Source organism: Hemitrygon akajei, chromosome 2, assembly GCF_048418815.1.
Source record: "Hemitrygon akajei chromosome 2, sHemAka1.3, whole genome shotgun sequence".
Taxonomy (NCBI): Eukaryota; Metazoa; Chordata; class Chondrichthyes; order Myliobatiformes; family Dasyatidae; genus Hemitrygon; species Hemitrygon akajei.
The window spans coordinates 153,129,723-153,154,105 of NC_133125.1; positions in this window are offsets into that span (position 1 = coordinate 153,129,723).

Here is a 24,383-nt window from a genome sequence, read left to right on the forward strand (position 1 = left end):
CCTTGCTGTCTCCAAGGGAATTTGGTTTGTTTGAGAATGGAGTGTGCGGCAAAATGGTGGAATGTGAACCCAAGATTGGCTGCATTACTCAACAATCTCACCAGTTTATGCATCAGGTAAAATTGAAATCGACAAGGATGAAAGCAGAAGGCAAGCAGGTGTTAAGTGCAGTCTGCCTGCATTGACCAGTCTCCCTCTCCCTCTCAGACATTGCCGCAGGAGTCTTGGGGCTTGGGCACGGCTTGATTGGTGCAGTTTGTGGATTGCTCTTTTTTTTGAACAGGGTCTGTGGTTGATGTTACACGTGTTTCTCTTTTTATTGCTCTTTAGCCCAATTTTGATTGGAGCTCTTTGTCACAGACTGGCTCTGCAGCTGCAGTCAGTGAATGAGATAGTGCTAAATTGAACTGAACTAAACTGTTTCAAGCACTCTGTGGTTTGATGTTGAACATTCTGTGTGTTAGTTTGCTCAGTTTTTTGGTTCCCTTTGTGTGATTTGTTCTTTTTTATAATGGTGTGCTTGGTTTTTTAATGTTTTCTTTGAATGGGATCCATAGTGTTTCTTTGTTTTTTGGCTTTCTTTGGGAAGGATGCATACATAATTTGATAACAATATGTATATTTTGAATACTTTGAATTTTTTTGAATCTTTTGAATCTTCCTGATTTTACTTGCTGTCATTTAATGACACTTTCTGACCACACACACTCTGATGATCCAGTTGGATAAGACTGCTGAAGAAATCAGAACAAAATATACTGCCAATCCTGACTCTAATGTAATATTCACCAGGACACTCGAATGTAATATGTCAGGTGGATGATATTACAAGAGCATTGGGCAAGATCCAGAGAATGCATGAGGGAAAGAAGAAAATGAAATAGACATTCGTAGTCTTATCACAACTACGCGAGAATGTGTTAGTACAAGTGTCATCATGAGAAAGACTGAGGTCTAACTCACAGTGTGTGTTAACTGAACTATGAGAAAGGAAAAGGAGAACTGTGACAAATTACAGTCAGTAAAACTTCTATAGAGTCGATCTGCATTAATTAAACAAATGAGACAAGAAAAAGGACTGTGAGAAATTGCAAGATAGCTCGATGGTTAAAGATGTTAAATGTCTGGATGAGTTATCTCTGAAAATGAAGTGCACGTATCAGGAAGTATGGCTCCTGATATACCTCTGCAACAAATAGTATTAAAAGCCCTGATTGAGGTCTTTAAGATGGAAAAAAAAACATTAACATCTACAGAGACTTCTGATATGCTTTTGGAGTTCACAATTCTGGAAATCTATGGGGCAATGTGGATTTCTTACAGGTCTTGGAACCCTCATCAAAAATGGCCAGCTGGTACAAGAATTAATGCAGATCTTGCAATTGGCATCAGAAATGACTGTATTGAAATGTATAAGCCGCTGTAAAATGGACAAAGTTGAAAGCTGTAGAAATGGATCAGTGGACAATGCAGCAAAAAAGGACCGTATGGAAAGGTGTAAAAAATATAAATGAAGTGAATCTATCAACTAACATGGTAAGAACAAACTTGAACCCTCTAGCACATACAAACATAAAGCATATTTGAGAAATGCAAGCTCAGTGTTCTAACAGAGCAAAGTTGTCCTAAATGGTGGGAAATTGAACAGCTGGGCATAGGAATCATTTTCATGAACCTCCTTTGAACCCTCTCCAGTTTCAACACATCCTTTCTAATAAAGGGCCTCAAACTGCTTACAATAATCCAAGTGAGTCTTCAACAGTGCATTATAAAGTCGCAACACTACATCCCTGCTTTTATATTCTATTCGTCTTGAAATGAATGCTAACATCACATTTGCCTTCATCACCACAGAATCAATTTGCAAATTAACCTTCAGGAAATCCTGCAGAAGCACTAAAAGTCCTTTTGCATCTCAGTTTTATTTTAGTTCTCTTCTATTTAGAAAATGGTCAACTTTCATCCCTTCGACCAAAGTGCATGACCATACACTTCCTGACACTGTATTCCATCTGCCACTTCTTTGCCCGTTATACTAATTGGTCTGAGTCCTCCTTTAGCCTCTCTACTTCCTCAATTCTACCTGCCCCTCCACCTTTCTTTGTAGAGTCTGCAAAATTTGCAACAAAGCCATCAATTCCACATTATGTAAAATAATTGGACCCAACACAGAGCCCTGTTGAACACCACTAGTCACTGGCAGCCAACCCACAAGAAGCTCCCTGTTTTCCCACTCTGCCTCCTACCAGTTGGCCACTGCTCTATCCATACTAGAATCTTTCCTGTAATACAATGGACTCATAGCTTGTTCAGCAGCCTCATGTGTGGCACCTTGTCGTATGCTTTCTGAAAATCCAAGTACAAAACATTCATTGATTCTCCTTTGTCTTTCCTGCTTGTTATTTCTTCAAAGGATTCGAACAGATTTTTCACCTACTGACTACAGCCTATTTTATCATGTGCCTCCAAGTTCCCTGAAACCACATCCTTAATAATTGACTCCAACATCTTCTCAACCACTGAGGTCAGAGTAACTGGCCTATACTTTTTCTTTTAGCCTCTCTCCCTCTTGAGTGGAATGACATTTACAGTTTTCCAGTCTTCCAGAATCATTCCAGAATCTAGTGATTCTTGAAAGATCACTACTAATGCTGCACGATCTTTTCAGCCACCTCTTTCAGAACCCTGGTGTCCACACCAGCTGGTCCAGATGACTTATCTCCCTCCAGACCTTCTCAAGGCTTTCCCAAGAACCTAATCCCTAGTAATGGTAATTTCTCACAACTCGTGACCCCTGACACCTGGAACTTCCACCATACTGCTATTGTCTTCCACAGTGAAGACTGATGCAAAATACTTTTTCATCTACCATTTCCTTGTTCCCCATCACTACCACTCCAGCATTGTTTTCCAATGGTATAATATTCACTCTCACCTCCCTTTATACTTTACGTATTTGTAGAAACTTTTGATAGTCCTTTTTAATATTATTGGCCATCTTACTTTTGTATTCCATCTTTACCTTGATGACTATTTTAGTTGTCTTCTCTTGGTATTTGAAAGCTTCCCAATCCTCTAACTTTCGACTAACTTTTGCTGTATTATATACCCTCATTTTGGCTTTTATTTCTCTTGTTAGCCACGGTTGTGTTATCTTGCTTATAGAATGCTTCTTCCTCTTTGGAATGAATACATCCTATGCCTTCCGAATTGGTTTCCAATATTCCAGCCATTGCTGCTCTAATGTCATCCCTGCTAGTGTTCTTTTCCAATCAATTCTGGCCAATTCTTCTCTCATGCCTCTGTAATGCCCTTTACTCCACTGTAATACTGATACATCTGACTTTAGCTTCTCCTTCTCAAATTTCTGGGGGAAATTCAATTATATAATGTACACTTTCTCCTAAAGGTTCTTGTACCTTAAGCTCTCTGCTCAATTTCATTTCATTGCACAACACCCAATCCAGAATAGCTGATCCCCTAGTGGGCTCAGCCATGAGTTTTTCTAAAAAAACAATCTCATAGGCATTTTAGAAATACCCCCTTTTGGAATCTAGCACCCTCCTGATTTTTGCAATTGCCCTGCATATTGAAATCCCCCATACCTATTGTAAAATGCCCCTTTTGGTATACATTTTCTATCTCCCAGTGTAATTTGTAGACCACATCTGTTTGGGGGTCTATATATAACTTCAGGGTCTTTTACCCTTACAGTTCCTTAGCTCTATCCACAACGACTCAACACCTTCTGACCCTAGGCTATATCTATCTAATGATTTGATTTAATTTTTACCAACAGAGCAACATTACCCCCTCTGCCTTCCTGCCTCTCCTTTCAATACAATGTGTATCCTTGGATATTAAGCTCCCAGCTATAATCTTCTTTTAGCTATAATTCAGTGATGCCTACAACATCACACATGCCAATCTGTAACTTCACCTACATTACGTTGTATACTGTGCGCTGCAGTATAACAACTTCAGTTTTGTATTCACACTATTCGATTCTGTCCGTCTTTTACGTTGCAACTCATCCCGTTGACTGCAATTTTGCCCTATCATTAACTTCTCCTTGCTCGGAGTCTCACTACACACTGCCTCTGTAAATCACCGACCTCATCTTCAGCACAATCACTCTGGCTTCCAACCCTCTTCCAAATTACCTTAACCCCACCGGAACGACTCTAGCCAACCTGCCCGTAGGGATACTGGTCCCCTTTGGGTTCAAGTGTAACCAGTCTCTTTTGTACAGGTCATACCTTCTCCAGGAAAGATCACAATAGTCTATAAATCTAAACCTTTGCCCCCGTTCCAGTTCCTCAGCCACACATCCACCTACCAAACTTCTATTCTTACCCTCGCTGGGGCCGGCTGGTGGCGTCGTGGCATCAGCGCTGGACTTCGGGAGAGTGGTCCGAGAGATTCGAATCCAACCGTTAAGAGCTGGCGATCTCTTAAAAAAACTCACCCGGCAGAAGGCAATGGCAAACCACTGCTGTATTGCCTCGAACATGATTTCCCAAAACATCAGAGCATTGCGACCCCCCCCCCCCCCCAAAAAAAATAAAAAACCCGCAGTGGCGTGTGGCACAGGCAGCGAACCAGGGATTACTACCCTGGAGGTCCTGTTTCTCAGCTTTCTATCTAGCTCCCTAAGATCTCTCTTCAGGACCTCCTCACTTTGTTTACCTATATCATTGGTGCCAATCTCTCACCCATGAGAATGCCATGGACTTGATCTAAGACATCTCTGACGCTGGACCCAGGGAGGCAACGTGCCATCCGATATGTCTATCGTGACTACGGAACCCAATCTCGTTTCATCTGATCAAGGAATCTATCAACAGTGCAGTTCACCTCTCCGCTCTTCTGAGCCACAGCACCAGACTTAGTGCCAGGGATCTTTTGTCTGTGTCTCCCCTCCCCCGGCAGTTTGTCCCCCTTAATAGTATCTAATGTTGTTGAGGGGAATGGTCACAGGTGTACTCTGCACTGGCTGTGCATTTCCCCTCCTTCTCCTGACAGTCATCCAGTTACTGGTCTCCTGCAACCTCGGCATTACTACCTCCCTGTAGCTCCTGTCTCTCACCTCCTCATTCTCCCGTGTGAGTCAAAGATCATCAAGCTGCAGCTCCAGTTCCATAATATGCCCTCTCTGGAGCTGCAGCTGGCGGAGATGTGTTTATCCCGGAGGCTGGATGTTTCCCAGACTTCCCGCATCCCATATAGAGTACAAATCACTGCCTCTGGAGCCATTCCCACTAATCTATCTGTTGTTTTGTATGGCGGGTGTTTTTCTCTTCACATTTCTAATTGGTTTTTGTCAAGATGATGAAGAGAGGCCCAGGAGGGGCAAACGTGATTCTGTCTGTTCGGGAGCCGCGGTTTGATCAATCTTCGTATTGCATCTTGTCCACAACCATTGCAACATGGGCGGTCCGAGATGGCTTCACCTGATGGAGTCCTTGAAGCACACAAGCCTCCACACGACGTCAACATGTTGATCCAAGTTGTGGCGGACGAATCTACTATGCCAGAACAGATGAGTAATGAACAAATAAGGACACACAGACAGAATAACTTATAAGACAATATACCTCACCCAAACCTGATGGGCAAAAGCCACACTATACACTGGTATAGTCAATAGAATGGCCGCTTCGCTTGTACATGAATTATTCCTATGGGCCCTTTGAATCCTTGTTGATTGGTCGCTCCAGAATTGTGCCTTTAAAATCTCGATTCAAAGGTACATTTAATGTCAGAGAAATGTATATAATATACATCCTGAAATACTTTTTCTTCTGCTTAAAAGATACCTGTTTTTACGCAGCCCTTTTATACATTATCAAACCCAGAGAAAGCTGGCGCGAAGCTATGCTTTTAAATCTAGAACACGGACCTGACTACAAGGTAGCTCTTTTTACACACTGCCTCTGGTTGACTGAACACAGCAGGCTAGGCAGCATCTATAAAGAGAAGCACTGTCGACGTTTCGGGCCGAGAGTCTCGGCCTGAAACATCGGCAGTGCTTCTCTTTATAGATTTTTCCTAGCCTGCTGTGTTCCACCAGCATTTTGCGTGTGTTGTTGTTTGAATTTCCAGCATCTGCAGATTTCCTCGTGTTTGCTCTGGTTGATTTGTCGCTCGACAACTCGGAGAAACTGCAGCGTAGCTCTGCCTTTGAAATCTCGAACGTCTTTATTAAAAGGTGGCTCTTATGTAGCCTGGCGTGAATAGTCCAATTAAGAGAAACCTGGTGCGAAGCTTTGCTTTTAAATCTTGAATGTGGACCTGGGGTTAGTATACTTGTAACCTCTCACACAGTGCCTAGCCCATTCAGCTACCGTGATTAAATCACTAACCAGCCAGAAGATGTTGAACACATTCCTGAAGATGGCAAAGCTCAGTCTGATGACGATTGTTATTTATGCTTTGTTACTAATCTTATCCACTCACGACATACAGGATGAAATGACTCATAACGTGTGCAGGTATCAAATCAACTTTCAGATGCAGTTAATTCCTCTGGATGTTGGATATCCCAATACATACCAGACGCAGTACAAAAGTAGCAGTGCAATCACTTGAGTCGAGTATGATCTTCCCCTAAAAAGTTGTCTCCTGGAGGATCTTCATGGGGTGGTAGAGGCCAATCCAAGATCCACATCCAGTATTCTGATCTCACAATCCTGTCCCCATCGCTACTTGCTTATCACCACACCACAAGACTTAATCCAGGATGTTAAGGGGGATTCCCTTAATTGAGAACACCTGTGCGTGAGCTTGCTTAATGTGGGGAGGCTGATGCATGGGCAGCCATCACATAGTCCTTGGCAGATCAGGGTCAGTGTTCAGTAACTGGGAACGGAAGATGACGGGATGCTTCACCACTACAGCCTTCCTCCACATCACTGCCATTGTGATGCATCATCATCTGCCAGCTGCACAATTTAGGTCATGGTTTGATCGATGTTTGGAACCTCCCCCTTGACCTGACTGGCTTGGGTGGCACTACCAGGGGCTAAGAGCCAGATGGTTAACCTCCACATGGCATTGCTCTTGGGATTTCAGGAGCTCCCAAACCTCTCCACCATGACAAAGTGACAATCCTCAGAGAAGAACCATTACAGAACTCGCCAATGTTAGGTCTTATTGTCGTCGACGTCGTGGCTATCCTTCGAGTTCGAGGATGATGGACTTCGTTCCGTTGAACCCACAGAGTGAAGAGGCCTATGCGTGTATTTGTTTAACATGTGCTTGATATTGCACTCCATGAAGCACACGTTACTTCACAAATCAACCAACTGATTCCAATGGTATGGAAACCACGACGATTAGAGCTGATGGATTTGTTGCAGCCTTCATCCGCCTTCACAGCCTGTCTACAGGTACTTAGCAATCACATGATCCTTTCCTTGTCCAGCATTGTGATCTAACAACTTTGTGTCCTTCTTTAATTCTTCTCAGGGATATTATGGAAACACAGTGACGAAATTGGTCACACGCCATCTTAATCTAGATCATTTGTGCCAAAACTAATTGCCTCATCTATTGACTTGTCCTATTTATGCATTCATTTGGTGTATGTGTAAATTCAAACCTGAGATCTGTGATAAGGTTAATTCCCTTCAGTTGCTCACTGTAAAGTCTGCCTTTTGCATGAGTTCTAAATATGACCTCTAGGGTATAGATCAGGTATCGCTGATCTAAATGTAATTATGACTACAATTTTCATTGGACAACATTCATTGTGTGCTTAGCGTGTCGTCCTGAAAGAAGTCTCAGTTTATGTTGATAGTGGTGGTTGTTAATAGATAGCATGATTATTGCTATCTATTGCAATGCGTCCTCTGATTTAGGAGGGTTTTAAGTATTGTGTGGAGTTTTTATAAATTAAGAACTCCTATTAACCATGAGTGTCATTCAGAATCAAATGTGTTTTGGTAGTCAATACGACACCATGAAAGATTTCTGTATTTCCTCCGGGATTGATTTGGAATTAGAGTCTATTATCAATTGTTCGTTCCATTCTTCCATACCCTTACGGCATAATTTCTGCTCTTCTGTAAGTATATTGTAGTTATCTAAATGACCTGGATCCACTGCAATTTGCCTATTGCCACAACAGCTCAACGACAGATGCAATCTCAATGGCTCTCCACACGGTCTTAGACCACCTGGATAATACAAACACCTATGTCAGGATGTTCCTCATCGATTATAGCTCAGATTTTAACACCATCATTCCCACAATCCTGACTGAGTAGTTACAGAACCTGGGCCTCTGTACCTCCCACTGCAATTGGATCCTCGACTTCCTAATCGGAAGACCACAATCTGTGTGGATTGGTGATAATATCTCCTCCTCACTGCTGATCAACACCGGTTCACCTCAGGGGTGTGTGCTTAAGCCCACTCCTCTACTCTCTCTGTACACACTACCGTGTGAGTAGCGTAGCTCAAATATCATCTATACATTGGCTGATGATACTGTAGCGGTGTGCTACACACAGCGCTGAAATAACGACACGCAGTCGGTGAGTTGCAGTTGCAAAAGAGACTTATTCAAACTTCGCGGCCTCGCTTTAAACCCTTCCTGTTCCCACCCTCCCCGGGCGGGAATGCTATAGGGGGCGCGTATTCACTGTCCCGTCCCGCGCGCGGGCTTTTCCCCTTGCTGGTGAAGCAGGCTTGGCGCCCCCTTTGGGACCGGCCTTAATGCCGGCGCGAGCCACTTTGTGAGCCGGTTCGAGTGAGCTGAGAAGTGGGTCGCCACATAACCCCCCCCCGCCCCCAGAACCGGCGATATACCCCCAATGTCCACAGTCTGGATCGGTCCCTGTTTGGGAGGTCTGCCTCTGCGCCGCGTTGCCTCAATCTCGACCGGCTGCGCCAAGTCCACATGGTCCGGTTTGAGTCGGTCCACTGTGAAAACCTCCTCTCTCCCCCCAATGTCCAGCACGAATGTGGACCCGTTGTTTCTGATCACCGTAAATGGCCCCTCGTCGGGCCGCTGTAGCGGTGGCCGATGTCCGCCCCGTCGTACAAAAACAAACTTATAGTTCTGCATGTCTTTGGGTACGCAGGTTGGGTTCTGCCCATGCTGTGAAGTGGGTACGGGGGCCAGGTTACCGAGCCTTTCACGTAGTCTGTCCAGGACTGCTGCGGGTTCTTCCTCTTGCCCCCTTGGGGCCGGTATGAACTCTCCTGGGACGACCAGGGGTGCACCGTAGACCAACTCGGCCGACGAGGTGTGCAGATCCTCTTTGGGCGCCGTGCGGATTCCGAGCAGGACCCAGGGAAGCTCGTCCACCCAGTTAGGCCCTTTGAGGCGGGCCATGAGAGCCGACTTCAGGTGATGGTGGAAACGCTCCACTAGTCCGTTCGACTGTGGGTGATAGGCAGTTGTGTGGTGCAGCTCTGTCCCCAAAAGGCTGGCCATAGCTGACCACAGGCTGGAGGTGAACTGGGCGCCTCTGTCGGAGGTAATGTGGGCCGGTACACCAAAGCGAGATACCCAGGTGGCAATCAGTGCTCAGGCGTAGGATTCGGAGGTGTTGTCGGTGAGCGGGACTACGTCTGGCCATCTTGTGAACCGGTCTACGATAGTCAGGAGGTACCGCGCTCCTCGCGACACTGGCAGGGGGTCCACGATATCCACATGAATGTGGTCGAAACGCCGGCGGGGTGGGGGTGGAACTGCTGCGGCAGAGCTTTGGTGTGCCGCTGCACCTTGGCTGTTTGGCAGTGCATATACGTTTTGGCCCATTCACTGACCTGCTTGCGGAGTCCGTGCCAAACGAACTTATTGGAGACCATCCGGACGGTTGTCCCGATGGAGGGGTGCGCTAAGTTATGAATGGAATGGAAAACGCGCCGCCGCCAGGCTGCCGAGACGACGGGGCAGGGTTGGGCGGCGTTGGCCGGTGGTGACGTCACAGAGTACGGTCCTCTCACCTGGGCCTACGGGGAGGTCCTGGAGCTGCAAACCAGAGAATGCAGTTCTGTAACTAGGGTTCTCCTCGTCTGCCTGCTGCGCCTCCGCCAGCGCTTCATAGTCTACCCCCTAGGACAGGGCTTGGATGTTAGGTCTGGAGTGAGCGTCCGCCACGACATTGTCCTTTCCTGAGACATGCCGGACATCCGTCGTGTATTCGGAGAGGTAGGACAGATGTCACTGCTGGAGGGACGACCAGGGGCCGGACGCTTTCGTGAACGCAAAGGTAAGTGGCTTGTGGTCCGTGAACGCGGTGAAGGGCCTACCTTCTAAGTACCACCTGAAATGCCGGATTGCCAGGTATAGCGCCAACAGTTCCCGGTCGAAAGCACTGTATTTAAGCTCGGGTGGTCGTAGGTGTATGCTGAAGAACGCCAGGGGTTGCCAGCGCCCCTCGGTGAGTTGTTCCAGCCCTGCACCGTGTTAGATGCGTCCACTGTGAGGGCGGTTGGGACGTCCGTTCTGGGGTGCACTAGTATCTGGTTTTAACGAAAGCGGCTGCAGACACGTCGTCCCAGATAATGTCCTTGCCCTTACCCGACATTAGGGCGAACAGGGGGCGCATGATTCAGGCTGCTGAGGGGAGGAAGCGGTGGTAGAAATTCATCATACCCACGAATTTCTGCAGACCTTTGTGTTGGGTCGGGGGAAGTGGAGAACCGTGTTTACCTTGGCGGGCAGAGGGGTTGCCCCGTCTTTAGTAATCCTGTGGCCCAGGAAGTCGATGGTGTCGAGCCCGAACTGGCACTTGGCCGGGTTGATTGTTAGGCCGTATTCACTCAGTCGGGCGTAGAGTTGACGGAGGTGGGACAGATGCTCCTGACGACTACCGCTGGCTATGAGGGTGTCGTCCAAATAGATGAAAGCGAAGTCCAGGTCGCGTCCCACCGCGTCCATTAACCGCTGGAACGTCTGTGCGGTATTCTTTATGCCGAACGGCATACGGAAGAACTTGAAAAGGCCGAACGGGGTGATGAGTGCCGTTTTGGGGACGTCGTCCGGATGCATCGGGATTTGATGATATCCCCGGACGAGGTTTACCTTGGAGAAGATCCGTGCGACGTGCAGGTTTGCTGCAAAGTCCTGAGTGTGCGGCACAGGGTAGCGGTCCGGTGTTGTAGCCTCGTTCAGCCTGCGGTAGTCGCCGCATGGTCGGTCTCCAGCCCCCTGTTGCTTTGGGCACCATGTGCAGAGGGGAGGCCCATGGGCTGTCGGACCGCTGTATGGTCCCCAATTCCTCCACCCTCTTGAACTCCTCCTTCGCCAGTCGGAGCTGGTCCGGGAGAAGTCTTCAAGCACGGGAGTGGAGGGGAGGTCCGTGGGTCGGGATGTGGTGCTGTACTCCGTGTCTGGGCATGGCTGCCGTGAACTGCGGTGCCAGAACCGATGGGAAATCCGCCAGGACTCTGGTGAAGTCGTTGTCAGACAGCGTGATGGAGTCTAGGTGTGGGGCCTGCAACTGGGCTTCACCCAGGGAGAACGTCTGAAAGGTCTCGGCGTGGATCAGTCTCTTCCTGGGCAGGTCGACCAGTAGGCTGTGAGCTCGCAAAAAATCCGCTCCCAGGAGCGGTTGGGCTACGGCGGCCAGTGTGAAGTCCCACGTGAACTGGCTGGAGCCGAACTGTAGCAGCACCGTACGGGTGCCGTAGGTCCTTACTGTGCTGCCGTTCGCGGCTCTCAGGGTGGGACCCAGTTCTCTGTTGCGGGTGTCGTAACTCGTCAGAGGTAAGACGTTGATCTCGGCTCCGGTGTCGACCAAAAAGCGGCGTCCCGACTGCTTGTCCCACACATACAGGAGGCTATCCCGATGGCCAGCCGCCGCAGCCATCAGTGGCGGCTGGCCCTGGCGTTTCCCGGGAATTTGCAGGGCGGGCGACAGCGGCGGGCTTCTGCGCCCCACCGCTGGTGGTAAAAGCACCATTGTTCTTTGGCCTCCTCACCCCTGCCTCTGGGGTTAGCGGGCTCTGCAGCCGGGCTCGGTCTGGTTTGCTGCTGGGAGCGTGGCCTGGTGATCTGTGCGACGGACGCCCCACTCTCCCTCTTGGCTTTCCACAGCACGTCTGCCCGGGCCGCCACCTTCCGGGGGTCGCTGAAATCCACGTCGGGCAGCTGCTCCAGGAATGCCTGCTCAAACATGAGGCAGGGCTTGTGACCTCCAGCCAGGGCCAGCATCTCGTTCATCAAAACCGATGGCGGTCTGTCTTCCAAACCATCCAGGTGCAGAAAGCGGGCAGCTCGCTCGCGCCGTGAGAGTCCGGAAGTCCTTATGAGCAGGGCTTTGAATTCTGCGTATTTGCCATCCTCCAGGGGCGACTGTATGAACTCCTCAAACTGGGCCGCTGTTTCCTGGTCGAGGGAGCTCACCACGTAGTAGTAACGTGTGGCATCCGAGGTTATCTGCCGAATGTGGAATTGGGCTTCTGCCTGTTGGAACCATTGGTGAGGTCGCAGCGTGCAGAAGCTTGGCAGTTTTAACGAAACTGCATGAACAGATGCGGCATTATTCATCTCCAGTCCAAATATCGTTTGGGCCCTCAGGGTCACCAATTGTAGCGGTGTGCTACACACAGCGCTGAAATAACGACACGCAGTCGGTGAGTTGCAGTTGCAAAAGAGATTTATTCAAATTTCGCGGCCTCGCTTTAAAGCCTTCCTGTTCCAGCCCTCCCCAAGCAGGGTAAGTCCCGTCCCGCGCGCGGGCTTTTCCCCTTGCTGGTGAAGCAGGTTTGGCGCCGTTTTTGGGACCGGCCTCATTGCCGGCGCTCGCCAGTTTGTGAGCCGGTTCGAGTGCGCTGGGAAGTTGGTCGCCACAATACAACCATTGTTGGTAGATGGAGACGAGGGTGTAGAGGAGTGAGATATACCAACTAGTGAAGTGGTGCTGCAGCAACAATTTTGCACGCAACATCTATAGGACGAGAGAGCTGATTGTGGACTTCAGGAAGGATAAGACGAAGGAATATTTACCAATCCTCATAGACAGATCAGAAGTGAAGATAGTGAGCAGTTTCAAGTTCCTGGGTGTCAAGATCTCTGGGGAGTTAACCTGGTCCCAAGAAATTGATGCAGCTGTAATAAATAAATAAGTCACAGTATATGTATAATGAATAGATTAAAATCATGCAAAATCAGAAATACACAAGAATGATTCCAGGAATGAAAGGGTTACCGTATGAGAAACGTCTGGCAGCTCTTGGGCTGTATTCCCTGGAGTTCAGGAGAGGGAGGGAGGATCTAATAGAAACATTCTGAATGTTAAAAGGCCTGAACAGCTTAGATATGACAGTTATTTCCCATAGTAGGGGAGTCCAGGACAAGAGAGCACAAATTCAGGATTGAAGGTCGTCCATTTAGAACAAAGAGGCGGAGAAATTACTTTATAGACAATAGGCAATAGGTACAGGAGTAGGCCATTCGGCCCTTCGAGCCAGCACTGCCATTTACTGTAATCATGGCTGATCATCCCCCCGTAATCAGTACCCCCGTTCCTGCTTTCTCCCCATATCCCTTGGCTCCACTATCTTTAAGAGATGTATTTAACTCTTCCTTGAAAGCATCCAGAAAATTGGCCTCCACTGCCTTCTGAGGCAGAGCATTCCACAGATCTGCAACTCCGTGGGTGAAAAAGGTTTTCCTCAATTCCGTTCTAAATGGCCTACACCATATTCTTAATCTGTGGCCTTTGGTTCTGGACTCCCCCAACATCGGGAACATGTTTCCTGACTCTAGCGTGTCCAATCCCTTAATAATCTTACATGTTTCACTCAGATCCCCTCTCTTCCTTCTAAATTCCAGTGTATACAAGCCCAGTCGCTCCAATCTTTCAACATATGACAGCCCTGCCATCCCGGGAATTAAACTCATAAATCTACGCTGCACTCCCTCAATAGCAAGAATGTCCTTCCTCAAATTTGGAGACCAAAACTGCACACAATACTCCAGTTGTGGTCTCACCAGTGCCCTGTACAACTGCAAAAGGACCTCTTTGCTCCTATACTCAATTCCCCTTGTTATGAAGGCCAACATGCCGATAGCTTTTTTCACTGCCTGCTGTACATGCATGCTTACTTTCAGTGACTGATGAACAAGGACACCTAGATCTCGTTGTACGTTCCCTTTTCCTGACTTGACACCATTCAGATAGTAATCTGTCTTTCTGTTCTTGCCACCAAAGTGGATAACCTCACATTTATCCACATTAAACTGCATCTGCCATGCATCCGCCCACTCACCCAACCTGCCCAAGTCACCCCGCATTCTCATAACATCCTCCTCATATTTCACACTACTACCCAGCTTTTTGTCATCTGCATATTTGCTAATGTTACTTTTAATCCCTTCATCTAAATCATTAATGTATATTGTAAATAGCTGTGGTCCCAGCACCGAGCCTTGCGGTACCCCACTAGTCACTGCCTGCCACTCTAAAAGGGACCCGTTAATCCCTACTCTTTGTTTTCTGTCTTCCAACCAATTTTCTATCCATGTCAGTACCCTACCCCCAATACAATGTGCTCTAATTTTGTCCACTAATCTCCTATGTGGGACCTTATCAAAGGCTTTCTGAAAATCCAGGTACACTACATCCACTGGCTCTCCCTTGTCCATTTTCATAGTTACATCCTCAAAAAATTCCAGAAGATTAGTCAAGCATGATTTTCCCTTCATAAATCCCTGCTGTCTCAGACTGATCCTGTTACTGCTATCCAGATGTGCTGCTATTTCATCTTTTATAATTGACTCCAGGATCTTCCCCACCACTTACGTCAGGCTAACTGGTCTATAATACCCTGTTTTCTCTCTCCCTCTTTTCTTAAAAAGTGGAATAACATTAGCTACCCTCCAATCCTCAGGAACTGATCCTGAATCCATAGAACATTGGAAAATGACTACCAATGCGTCCACAATTTCTAGAGCCATCTCCTTAAGTATCCTGGGATGCAGACCATCAGGCCCTGGGGAGTTATTTGCCTTCTGTCCATTAAGTCTACCAAACACCATTTTCTGCCTAATGTGATTTCCTTCAGTTCCTCCATTACCCGAGGTCCTCTGGCCACTATTACATCTGGGAGATTGTTTGTGTCTTCTCTAGTGAAGACAGATCCAAAGTACCTGTTCAACACGTCTGCCATTTCCTTGTTCCCCATAATAAATTCACCCATTTCTGTCTTCAGGGGCCCAACTTTGTCTTAACTAATTTTTTCCTCTTCACATTCCTTTACTATCCTCCTTTATATTCTTGGCTAGCTTATCATCTTTTCTCCCCGAATTGCCTTTTCAGTTATCGTCTGCTGCTCTTTAAAAGTTTCCCAATACTCTGGCTTCCCACTCATCTTTGCTATGTCATATTTCTTCTCTTTTATTTTTATACTGCCTTTGACTTCCCTTTAGTCAGAGGGTGGTAAATCAGTGAAATTTGTTGCCACGAGCGGCTGTGGAGGGAAAGCCATTGGATGCACTTAAGGCAGAGATACAGTTAGGTTCTTGATTAGCCAGGGTGTCAAAGAGTACGGGGAGAAGGCAGGAGAATTAGGATAACTGGAAGAATTGCATCATCCCATGATTAAATGGCAGAGCAGATTCGATGGGCCGAATGGCCTACTTCTCCTATATCTTAAGGTCTTAAATAATATACAGTATGTTAAAAAATGATGTAGTGTTCCAGGGTTCCGTGTCCATTTATGAATCAATACAGCTATAAATAAGTCAAGAAAGTGACTATACTTCATTAGGAGTTTGATGGGATTTGGTATGTTAAAAACTTCTACAGATCTATTCTGGAGAGCATTCTGACAGTCTGTATCACTGTCTGGTATGGGGTGGACTACTGCACAGAAAGGGTAAAATTAGTCAGCTCCATCATGGGTACTAGCCTACAAAGTACACAGGACATCTCAGAAAGGCAGTGTCTATTAATAAGGACCTCCAGCACCTCGGGTATGCTGTCAGGTAGGAGGTATAGAATGTAGGCACACACTCATTGATTCAGGAGCAGCTTTCTCCCCACTGACCTCCAAATCCTAAGTGGACATTGAACCCATAAATACTACCTCAATTTAAAAATATATATTATTTCTGCCTTTGCACAATTTAAATCTATTCCAGATACATATACTGAAATTCATTTATTTATAATTTTTTCCCTTTTATATTATGTATTGCATTGAACGGCTGCTAAATTAACAACTTTCATGGCACAGACCGGTTCTGGAGATTATTTGTGAGCTGCATGATATTACAATTTTAGAATTAGTTTCTAAATAAGTAGTAGGACAATATTTTGATGGATCATTTGTGATTTCTCTTTTAGGTAAGAGATTTTTTATCATCTGTCCAAAATTCGAGCACTTTTCCAGGATTAAAAAGGAAAGTTTTATTATGTGTTAATAGCTATGTATGAAGGCAAGTCATTTTTGATATCAATAATTTATGAATATTATCACTGCTGGTACTTTTCCAGTTGTCGTTCCCTTTTATAATCACTTTTGGCATATCCACTGTAACTTCAGGTGTTTGTTGTATTCAATTGTGTGAGTGCATTCTTTTTCCTCCCTAATCCAGCTTGCATCACCCTGTTGGACCAGTGACTAGACCAACATTTTTTAAAAATCTGTTTGCTGGTAATCCTGGCCTAGAGTTGGTGACATTTTGTTGTGTCAAATTTAGTTGAGGTGTCCTGTATAAATCTTTTTCACTGTTCCTGAACTGATCACTATTGGGTTTTTTTCTGGCACACTTAATATATCTATTTGGTATGGCCTTGTATGCACCATGCCTTTGTAGTGTATCTATAAATTCTACAATACTTCTATTAGGTTGAGCGTATCTTGTATGGACCTTTATCTTCTTAGCTCTTTTTTCTTAACTTTCTTGCTTGGATGATCTATTTTATACTCCATTAAGCGGGGGAAGGGGGGGTGGTATTTCTGCTCTTAAGATTTTTTAATCTCTTCTGACATTCTGGTGTTCTCATTTCATTACTCAGTTTTGTGTTTCTATTAATGAATGCCTCTATTGTGGAAACATTTCACTGCACGGCTGTTAGTCTGGCTCATTATGTTATTGTGAGTAGTTCTTCAAATGTTTCTAGTTTTCCTAAATATTGTGGTAATATAATATCATTGAGAGTATTAACAATTTTTGCAAATTTTGTTGACGTGTTTTGTTTTGGGTCTTTTCATTGGACCATTTCCGTTGTATTCTGTCAGTGTGCTGTTAAATGTTTGCATAACTGTGGGGGAAAAGGGTTAATGAACTACGTGACTAGGGACAGTGAACCTTGTGTGCAAATAGAGAACAGTACGTGTTAATTCTTACGAGCTAAGGTACGAGTCTAATCTGCTGCGACCACAGAAACAGAAACTAAAGTGCTGAGCTCTGCAAGATAGTTTAACTTGTAACTGCTCCTTTCACCCTGTTTTTTTTTGCTGAAGGGTAATTTATTGTTAGTGTTGTGATATTTCTATACAACGATTCGATATGTTGTAATAAGTTGCTATTTCTGTGCTGAACTGTACAGGGGTGTCAAACTCATTTTAGGTCACGGGCCGGATTGAGCAAAATGCAGCTTCTTGCGGGCTGGATCAGTCGGACGCGTGCGAACGCAGCTTTCGTTGCCTCCGTTTTTTCAGCCTGCTCTCATGTGTTTCAGTCTCTGCTATAACTACAAAGTGTTTCACTTTACAAATTCCGTTTCTTATGAAGAAGACTGCCGAGCAAGACTGCTGAATAAACACTAAAAACCCTGAAAACCTGGTACCTGAATAAACTCAGCATTAGCCATATCATACGCCATAGGCGCTTCGATTACTGGGGCCAGCTTTAATAGTAATTAGATATTATCTCGCGGGCCAAAGATAATTCCACCGCGGGCCGGATTTGGCCCGCGGGCCTTGAGTTTGACATATATGGTATAAAAGGACGCTATTGTAACAGGAGAGTAGAGTTGGGAGCTGATGGAGACTAGCCCTCTCTCTCCTTAGTACCAAGTAAAATAAAGGTCCCAAAACGTGACTCGGGAGTCGAGTATTCTTTTCACCTGACTAAGGTCAAATTTCCATTATTATATTTTTTCTCCGCTCAAGTGGGTACATTCTGAGGTATTGGCATAGCCAAGCATGCTTATTTCTCAATTGCTAGGATCTTTCGAACTATTCTAATGGTATTTAGTACTGCGGCCTTCTGGAGATTTACGTAGATATTGTTGTGTATCCCTAACTCTTTAATGCTACTGTGTAGTGACTTTGGGATGATACCTGTTGTAGATATGACTATTGGGGCAATGTATATCCTCTTCATATTCCATAGTGATTTTTTTACAAAAATCCTTTATTAAATTCCTCTTTCTGGTGATTTTTCACTTATTATTTTCTGTATGTTACGTGCGCTTGGAACGGCTGTATCTCTTAAGTAAGCCATTATTGCTTGCTTATCCTGTACTATTATATCCAAACGGTAGTTATGGATTGTTCTGTCTGTAATAACGGCTCGGACGTAACATAATTTGTTGTACTTTGACACCAAAACTGCATCACGTTATGGTCGGGTCCGAAGTCCGCATTCCGGTTCTTAATCTGGTCCGCGGACTCTGGGTCCTTTGACCACCCCTCATTTCGCCTTGAACTCAAATACTCACACCTGAGGGTCCTCTTAGCTCGGTTGGGCTCAAGGAGGTACACCTGATGCTTATTGGTTGGCTGTGAATATAAGGGGCTCTGGGATTGAGGATAGTTGATGGGGATACAGAGAGAGAGATGATGAGAATTAATCTAAGGGAATTGGGGGTGCAGGAATTCGCAGGAATTCACATTAAAAAGGGTTGCTGGGCATGGGTGAGAGAACACAGGTCAGGGTATTTTTAGCTTTCTTAAGGGGTACAGGGTTTTTTTATAGGATATGATGGATAAACAGAAATAGGGTACTAGGATGGGGAGGATAAAGTGTAGGTTAGGGTACGTGTATGTGTGCGATTGAGTGAAGGGATTTAGAATGTGAGTCCATCGCATACTCCGGAGCAGAAGGTGGCGGTAATGCACCATTAAGCTGGGTGCCAACCGCCGTAAAACAAGAACAAGAGAGAGAGGATAGTTGAGGGGTCATCCTGTCCGTCCCCGCTTGGAGTGCCACCGTTAACAACGAGTTCTGTGAGTGAGTTATGGACTGGGCTGCTCCATAGCCCGCCCGAGTCTTCCAGCTGCAGTGAGTCTTGAAGTCACCCTGGACCGAGCTCCCTTCCTATCCCTTGCCTCCGTCGGATAAGCCAGGCCAGAATTACCGTTGCCTGGCGGAGGGCTCTGCCCCTTCCAATCCCTTGCCTCCGACGGGTTGTGCCCCACGACCTGCCCAGACCCCTGTGTCCTGCCTGGGAGGTCCGGGTCCCGCCCAGGAGTTCTGCAGCCCGCCCAGGGGGCTATTCTCCCAGCATTCCTAGACCCAATAACCCCTGCCTCTAGCCAAGCCTCAAGACCCCTGCCTCTAGCCAAGCCTCAAGACCCCCGCCTCTAGCCAAGCCTCAAGAGCCCCGCCTCTAGCCAAGCCTCGGGACCACCCTGAACTCCTAGATCACCTCTGAACGCCACGGTCTCCACGAACGCCACTGTCTCCACACCTTGTCCTATCCTTTAGCTTATCCCGTGCTGCCCCTCGTACTTCGGTGCCTGCGTCCTGCATTTGGGTCCAGTCTCATGTCCCCTCATGACACATAAAGCTTGTAGTTATAGTATGATGTGGTTTCTTTTATGAGTTTGATGTTGGGGAATGATTGTGACATGGAGTATTGACAGGGACCTGTCCACCATGAGGTAGACTTTTCCCCAGTATGGACCGGAAAGGCTACGTGGACAAGTATATTCAATATGCACTCGCCTCAGGCTTATCAGACCCTCAACTTCATCTGTGGGAGCACGGTTCTGTTTTTGCAACCAAGAAAGACGGGAGCCTGAAACCTTGCATAGATTACAGGGACTTAAACAAAATAATAATTAAGAATCGCTACTCTTTTCCACTAATTAAAAAAGCGTTCGAATTGTTGCAAGGGGCAACTATTTTCACAAAACTGAACCAGAGGAACGTTTATAATTGAACTTGTATTTGCGAATGGGACGATTGGAAGTCAGCTTTTATTACCCCGACAGGCCATTATGAATACTTATTGATTATCTTTGGGCTGGTCAACACTCCAACCGCCTTTCAGATATTTATTAATGAAGTTCTTCGGCAAATGCTTAATAAGTTCGTGTTTGCGTGCCCCGATGACATTTTGAGTTTTTCGTACCCCTACGTCGGAATATGTAACACACATAAGGCTGGTTCTTCAGTGCGTATTAAAGAAACGACTGTTGCAAAATGAGAGAAGAGTGAGTTCCACAACTCCGAAGTTTCTGCTTTGGGATTTCTCATCCCCAAAGGAATATTCTAGTGGTCCCTGGGAAAAAACATATGGAGCGAAAGTGGCTCCCAGCTACTTCTGTTTAACAAGTTCAACGGATTTTGGGGTTCGCATATTTTTACAGGAAGTATATTCGAAACCTTAGCTCAATAGCGGCCTCTCTGACGAGATTGACCAGAAAGGCATCGGGTTCTTGCCGTTGGTCCCAGAAGCTGAGGCTAAAGCAGATTTTAATAACTTTAAAACTGTTTTGTTACTAGACAATTCTGCGCCCTCCTGAGCACATTGTTGAGGTAGATGCCTCTGATATTCGAGTGGGTGCCGTTTTATCTTAGAAATCTACAGATGAGCCAGAAACTACATCCCTGTGCCTACTTTTCAGGACGTCTGTCATCGGCTGAGTTGAATTACGGCATCAGGAATAGAAAACTCTTTGCGGGGAAGTTGGCACTGGAGGAGTGGTGGCATTGGCTTGAGGGGGCTAGGCATCCATTCATCCTGTGGACAGATCAGAAAACTTGACTTGTATTCAGGACGCGAAAAGGCTGAATTCTCGTCAAGCCCGCGTCATTTGTCGGCGTTGAGCTTCAGTCGTTTAAGTTCTTTGTGACATCGTCCCGGATCTAAAAATCAGAAACTTGATGCGTTATCGAGACAATTCGATCTCCTAGATTAGGTGGAGAGGATAGAACCCATTTTTATACCGGGCGAAGGTTTAGTGTCCCCCATGTCGTGGGATATAGATTGCCAGTCCTAGAAGGGCTTAACCAGATTCCAGCAGGTGGTATTCTGGTTGATTATTTGTTGCGATCTGAGGTTCTGAAATGGGATCAGACTTCTAAGATCACAGGTCACCGGAGTATCGCACGGGTTCTGGAGTTCATTACAAGAGGATACCGGTGGTCGGGTATATATAACATTAACTTGTTCATGCAGGCGTATGACATTTGCGTTTGTAACAAAGATCCCAATTCCCCACCCCAAGGCCTTCTTAAACCTCTACACATTCCTTCACGCCCCTGGTCTTACCTTTCTCTAGATTTCAAAATCGGTCTGACCCCCATCACGTTACTTACCCAGTATTTTAGTTGTGATCGACAGATTCTCCACGTCTTGCCGATTCGTTTCTTGAACTATTGTGCCATCAGCACGAAAGACCGCAGAACTTCTCACACACTAGGTTTCCGTATTCATGGTTTTCCTATTGATGTTGCTTCGGACAGAGGACCCGAATTCACCTTCAAATTTTGGCAAACATTTTTCAAGTTGATTGGGAGCTACCTCTAGTCCTATCTTTGGGTTCCATCCTCAGACTAATGGATAGACTGGGAGGATGAACCAGGACCAGGAGCGAACCCTTCGCTGCCTATTGTCCGGCAACCCTTCCTCCTGGAGTGACCATTTAATCTGGGCACTTTTCGCCTAAAATGCGTTTCACCATTCATCATTGGGTATGAACCCTTTCGGATGTCAATTTGGGTATCAGCCCTCTCTCTTCCCTATTTAGAAGGCACAGATTGGAGTTCCCTCAGCGAAAAATTTGTTTAGAGATGCAAACAAAGCGGCTCGAGGCCAAAGAAACTCGAGAAGCTTTCTGACCGGCAACAAACCCAAGGCGCAAAGAAAGAGGCGCCTGCGTCTTTCTTTCTATATTGGTCAGCGGGACAGGCTTTCAACTAAATATCTTTCATTTAAACTAGAATAGCGAAAATTAGCACACGCTTTATGGATTCAGTTAAAGTCGTTAGTAAAAGTAACCCGTAACATTCACGTTACAACTTCCCCTTTCTATGAGAATTCATCCCGCTTTTCATGTTTCCCAATTGAAACCTTTACTTTCTAGCTCCTTGGCCCGGATTCCCAAGCCCGCTCTACCAAGTGTCATAGACGGCGAAAGTGCCTACACAGTCCTAGACAGCTTAATTCACGGACAAGTTAAGGGGACAACTACAATACTTGGCAGACTGGGAGGGATATGGTCCGGAGGAACGGTGCGGGGTTCATCTTCCCGGGATATTCTGGATTCTGACATTATTTCAGAATTCCATTGCTTACAGCGAGATAGTTCCGGGCCGTTAGATGCCGGCCGTAATTGTAGGGAATCTGTCACAGCCTGCGGGCTAAGGGCTATGAGTTTTTTTTGCCGTTGTCTTTTTTTGTATTCTCTGCGTTTTATTAATTACAATTATGATGTGATCTTGCGCTTTGGGGTTTTTATGCGTTGTAGTTAGGTCTTCTCTAGTTTACATTTAAGTTGCAATTGTGCTTGGATACTTCCAATTCTCTTGGAGATTTTGCAGGTGTACGATTGACTTTTGAAATTAGAATAGTTATTTGCAACATTCGTAAGACTCTTGGGCTTAATCGCCTTGCGAAAGATTGCTTTGTGTACTACACAGTGCTAACTACTCGGTGCTAGGTTCTAGCGCTGATCCTTTCCTAGTGATATTCCGGCTGAGTTGTTCCGAATTATCCAAGACCTTGTAAGTTCTACTGTGCTTTTTTTTTTTGTCTCCTTCTCCTTTAAAAAAATCCTAGTTTTGCTTAACCTTTCAGAGTCTCTGTGTAAACTTGCTCTTGAATCCAAAGTTGCAGCTTCACACGATGCCTATTTCACCTTGTATTTACATATTGGGTAGTAATAACAGGAGAGACGAATCTCTGGAATTCTCTACTCCAGAGATTAGTCAAAGTCTAGCTCATTAATTGTATTTAAAATTAACAGGGGTATTTTTTTTGAGAGATAAAGAATTGGTGGCTATGGGGCTTCTTAGCTATTTTGGATTCTAAGATCCAGACTGACTTTTTCACCTCGAGTCCCTGATTGTTATCCTTGACATTAGAGTCCATGTGCCGATTGTTAGCAGCAGCTGAACCGGAAGCTTGGCAAACCAAAGCCTGCAATTCCATGTAGAGTACTGTAGGATCATTTCTCGTACTCAATCATACAATTGCCTCAGGAGATTGATCTGTTCCGAGTCCACATATATCTAAAACGGAAAGGTGAATTTTCATTTTGTGCGATAGTGTTTGAATCGGCGACATGGAATTGTTACGTTTTTCTACTTTAAGAGAAAGGGCTAGAGTTTCAGAAACTCACACAAAATGCTGGAGTGACTGAGCGGTTCAGGCGGCGCCTATGGAAAGGAATTAAGACGGTTCAGGCGGAGACGCTTTATTCCTTCTATCGATGCTGCTGAGTTCCTTCGGCATTTTGTGTGTGTTACTTTGGATTTACAGCAACGACAGAATCTCTTGAGTTTAGTGTTTCCAGATCGATAGTTTTCTGTTTGAAAGTGTTGAAATGTCAGGTTGTTTAATCTTGATTGCAATATCGATTGTATTGTGGAAATGGCTTCGACCAGTCCTGGTGTGATCTATGGTGAAAGCTCATACGGTCACTCGCTCCCAGTAGCAGCTGTTTGTCCTTGCCAAACTGCCCTGAAATTGTCTTCAGTGCAATTCACAGTTTGAATCTCAAAAGACACCTACCTCTCTGTCTTATCAAGTTCTGCGCACTGCAGCGGTGATAACACACGAATAATCTTCAATCAACGGTGTTTCGGCCATCCAGAAGCAAATGTTAGTTGCATTAATGAGAAGCTTTATTTGTTGTTTCTGATAAAACTGAAAACTTATGAAATGTAAGAGCGACTGAAACAGACCTCATGGGTATCTCGCTAAGGCTGCTCTGAAGCTATAGCGAGTGTTCCAGGAAGTAGACATCACCCTGGTGTCAAAACGCTGATCATAAGTTAAATTAATGCCCATTCGTGAATCTGTGCCCTGATGGTGTTTGTTGGGGCCAGAGATTTATCAGCCTTTCTCACCCGCGATTGACGAGAATCAGAATCGATATCTCAGGACTGAAAGCGGCCTGACATTACTGCCATAAATTCAACTTATCTGAACACACACAACCTGCAGCAAAATGCATTTTAGTGAGAATTCTGGATTGTGCACCGCTATTCTTTTCACTTTTCTCTTTGTTGATAA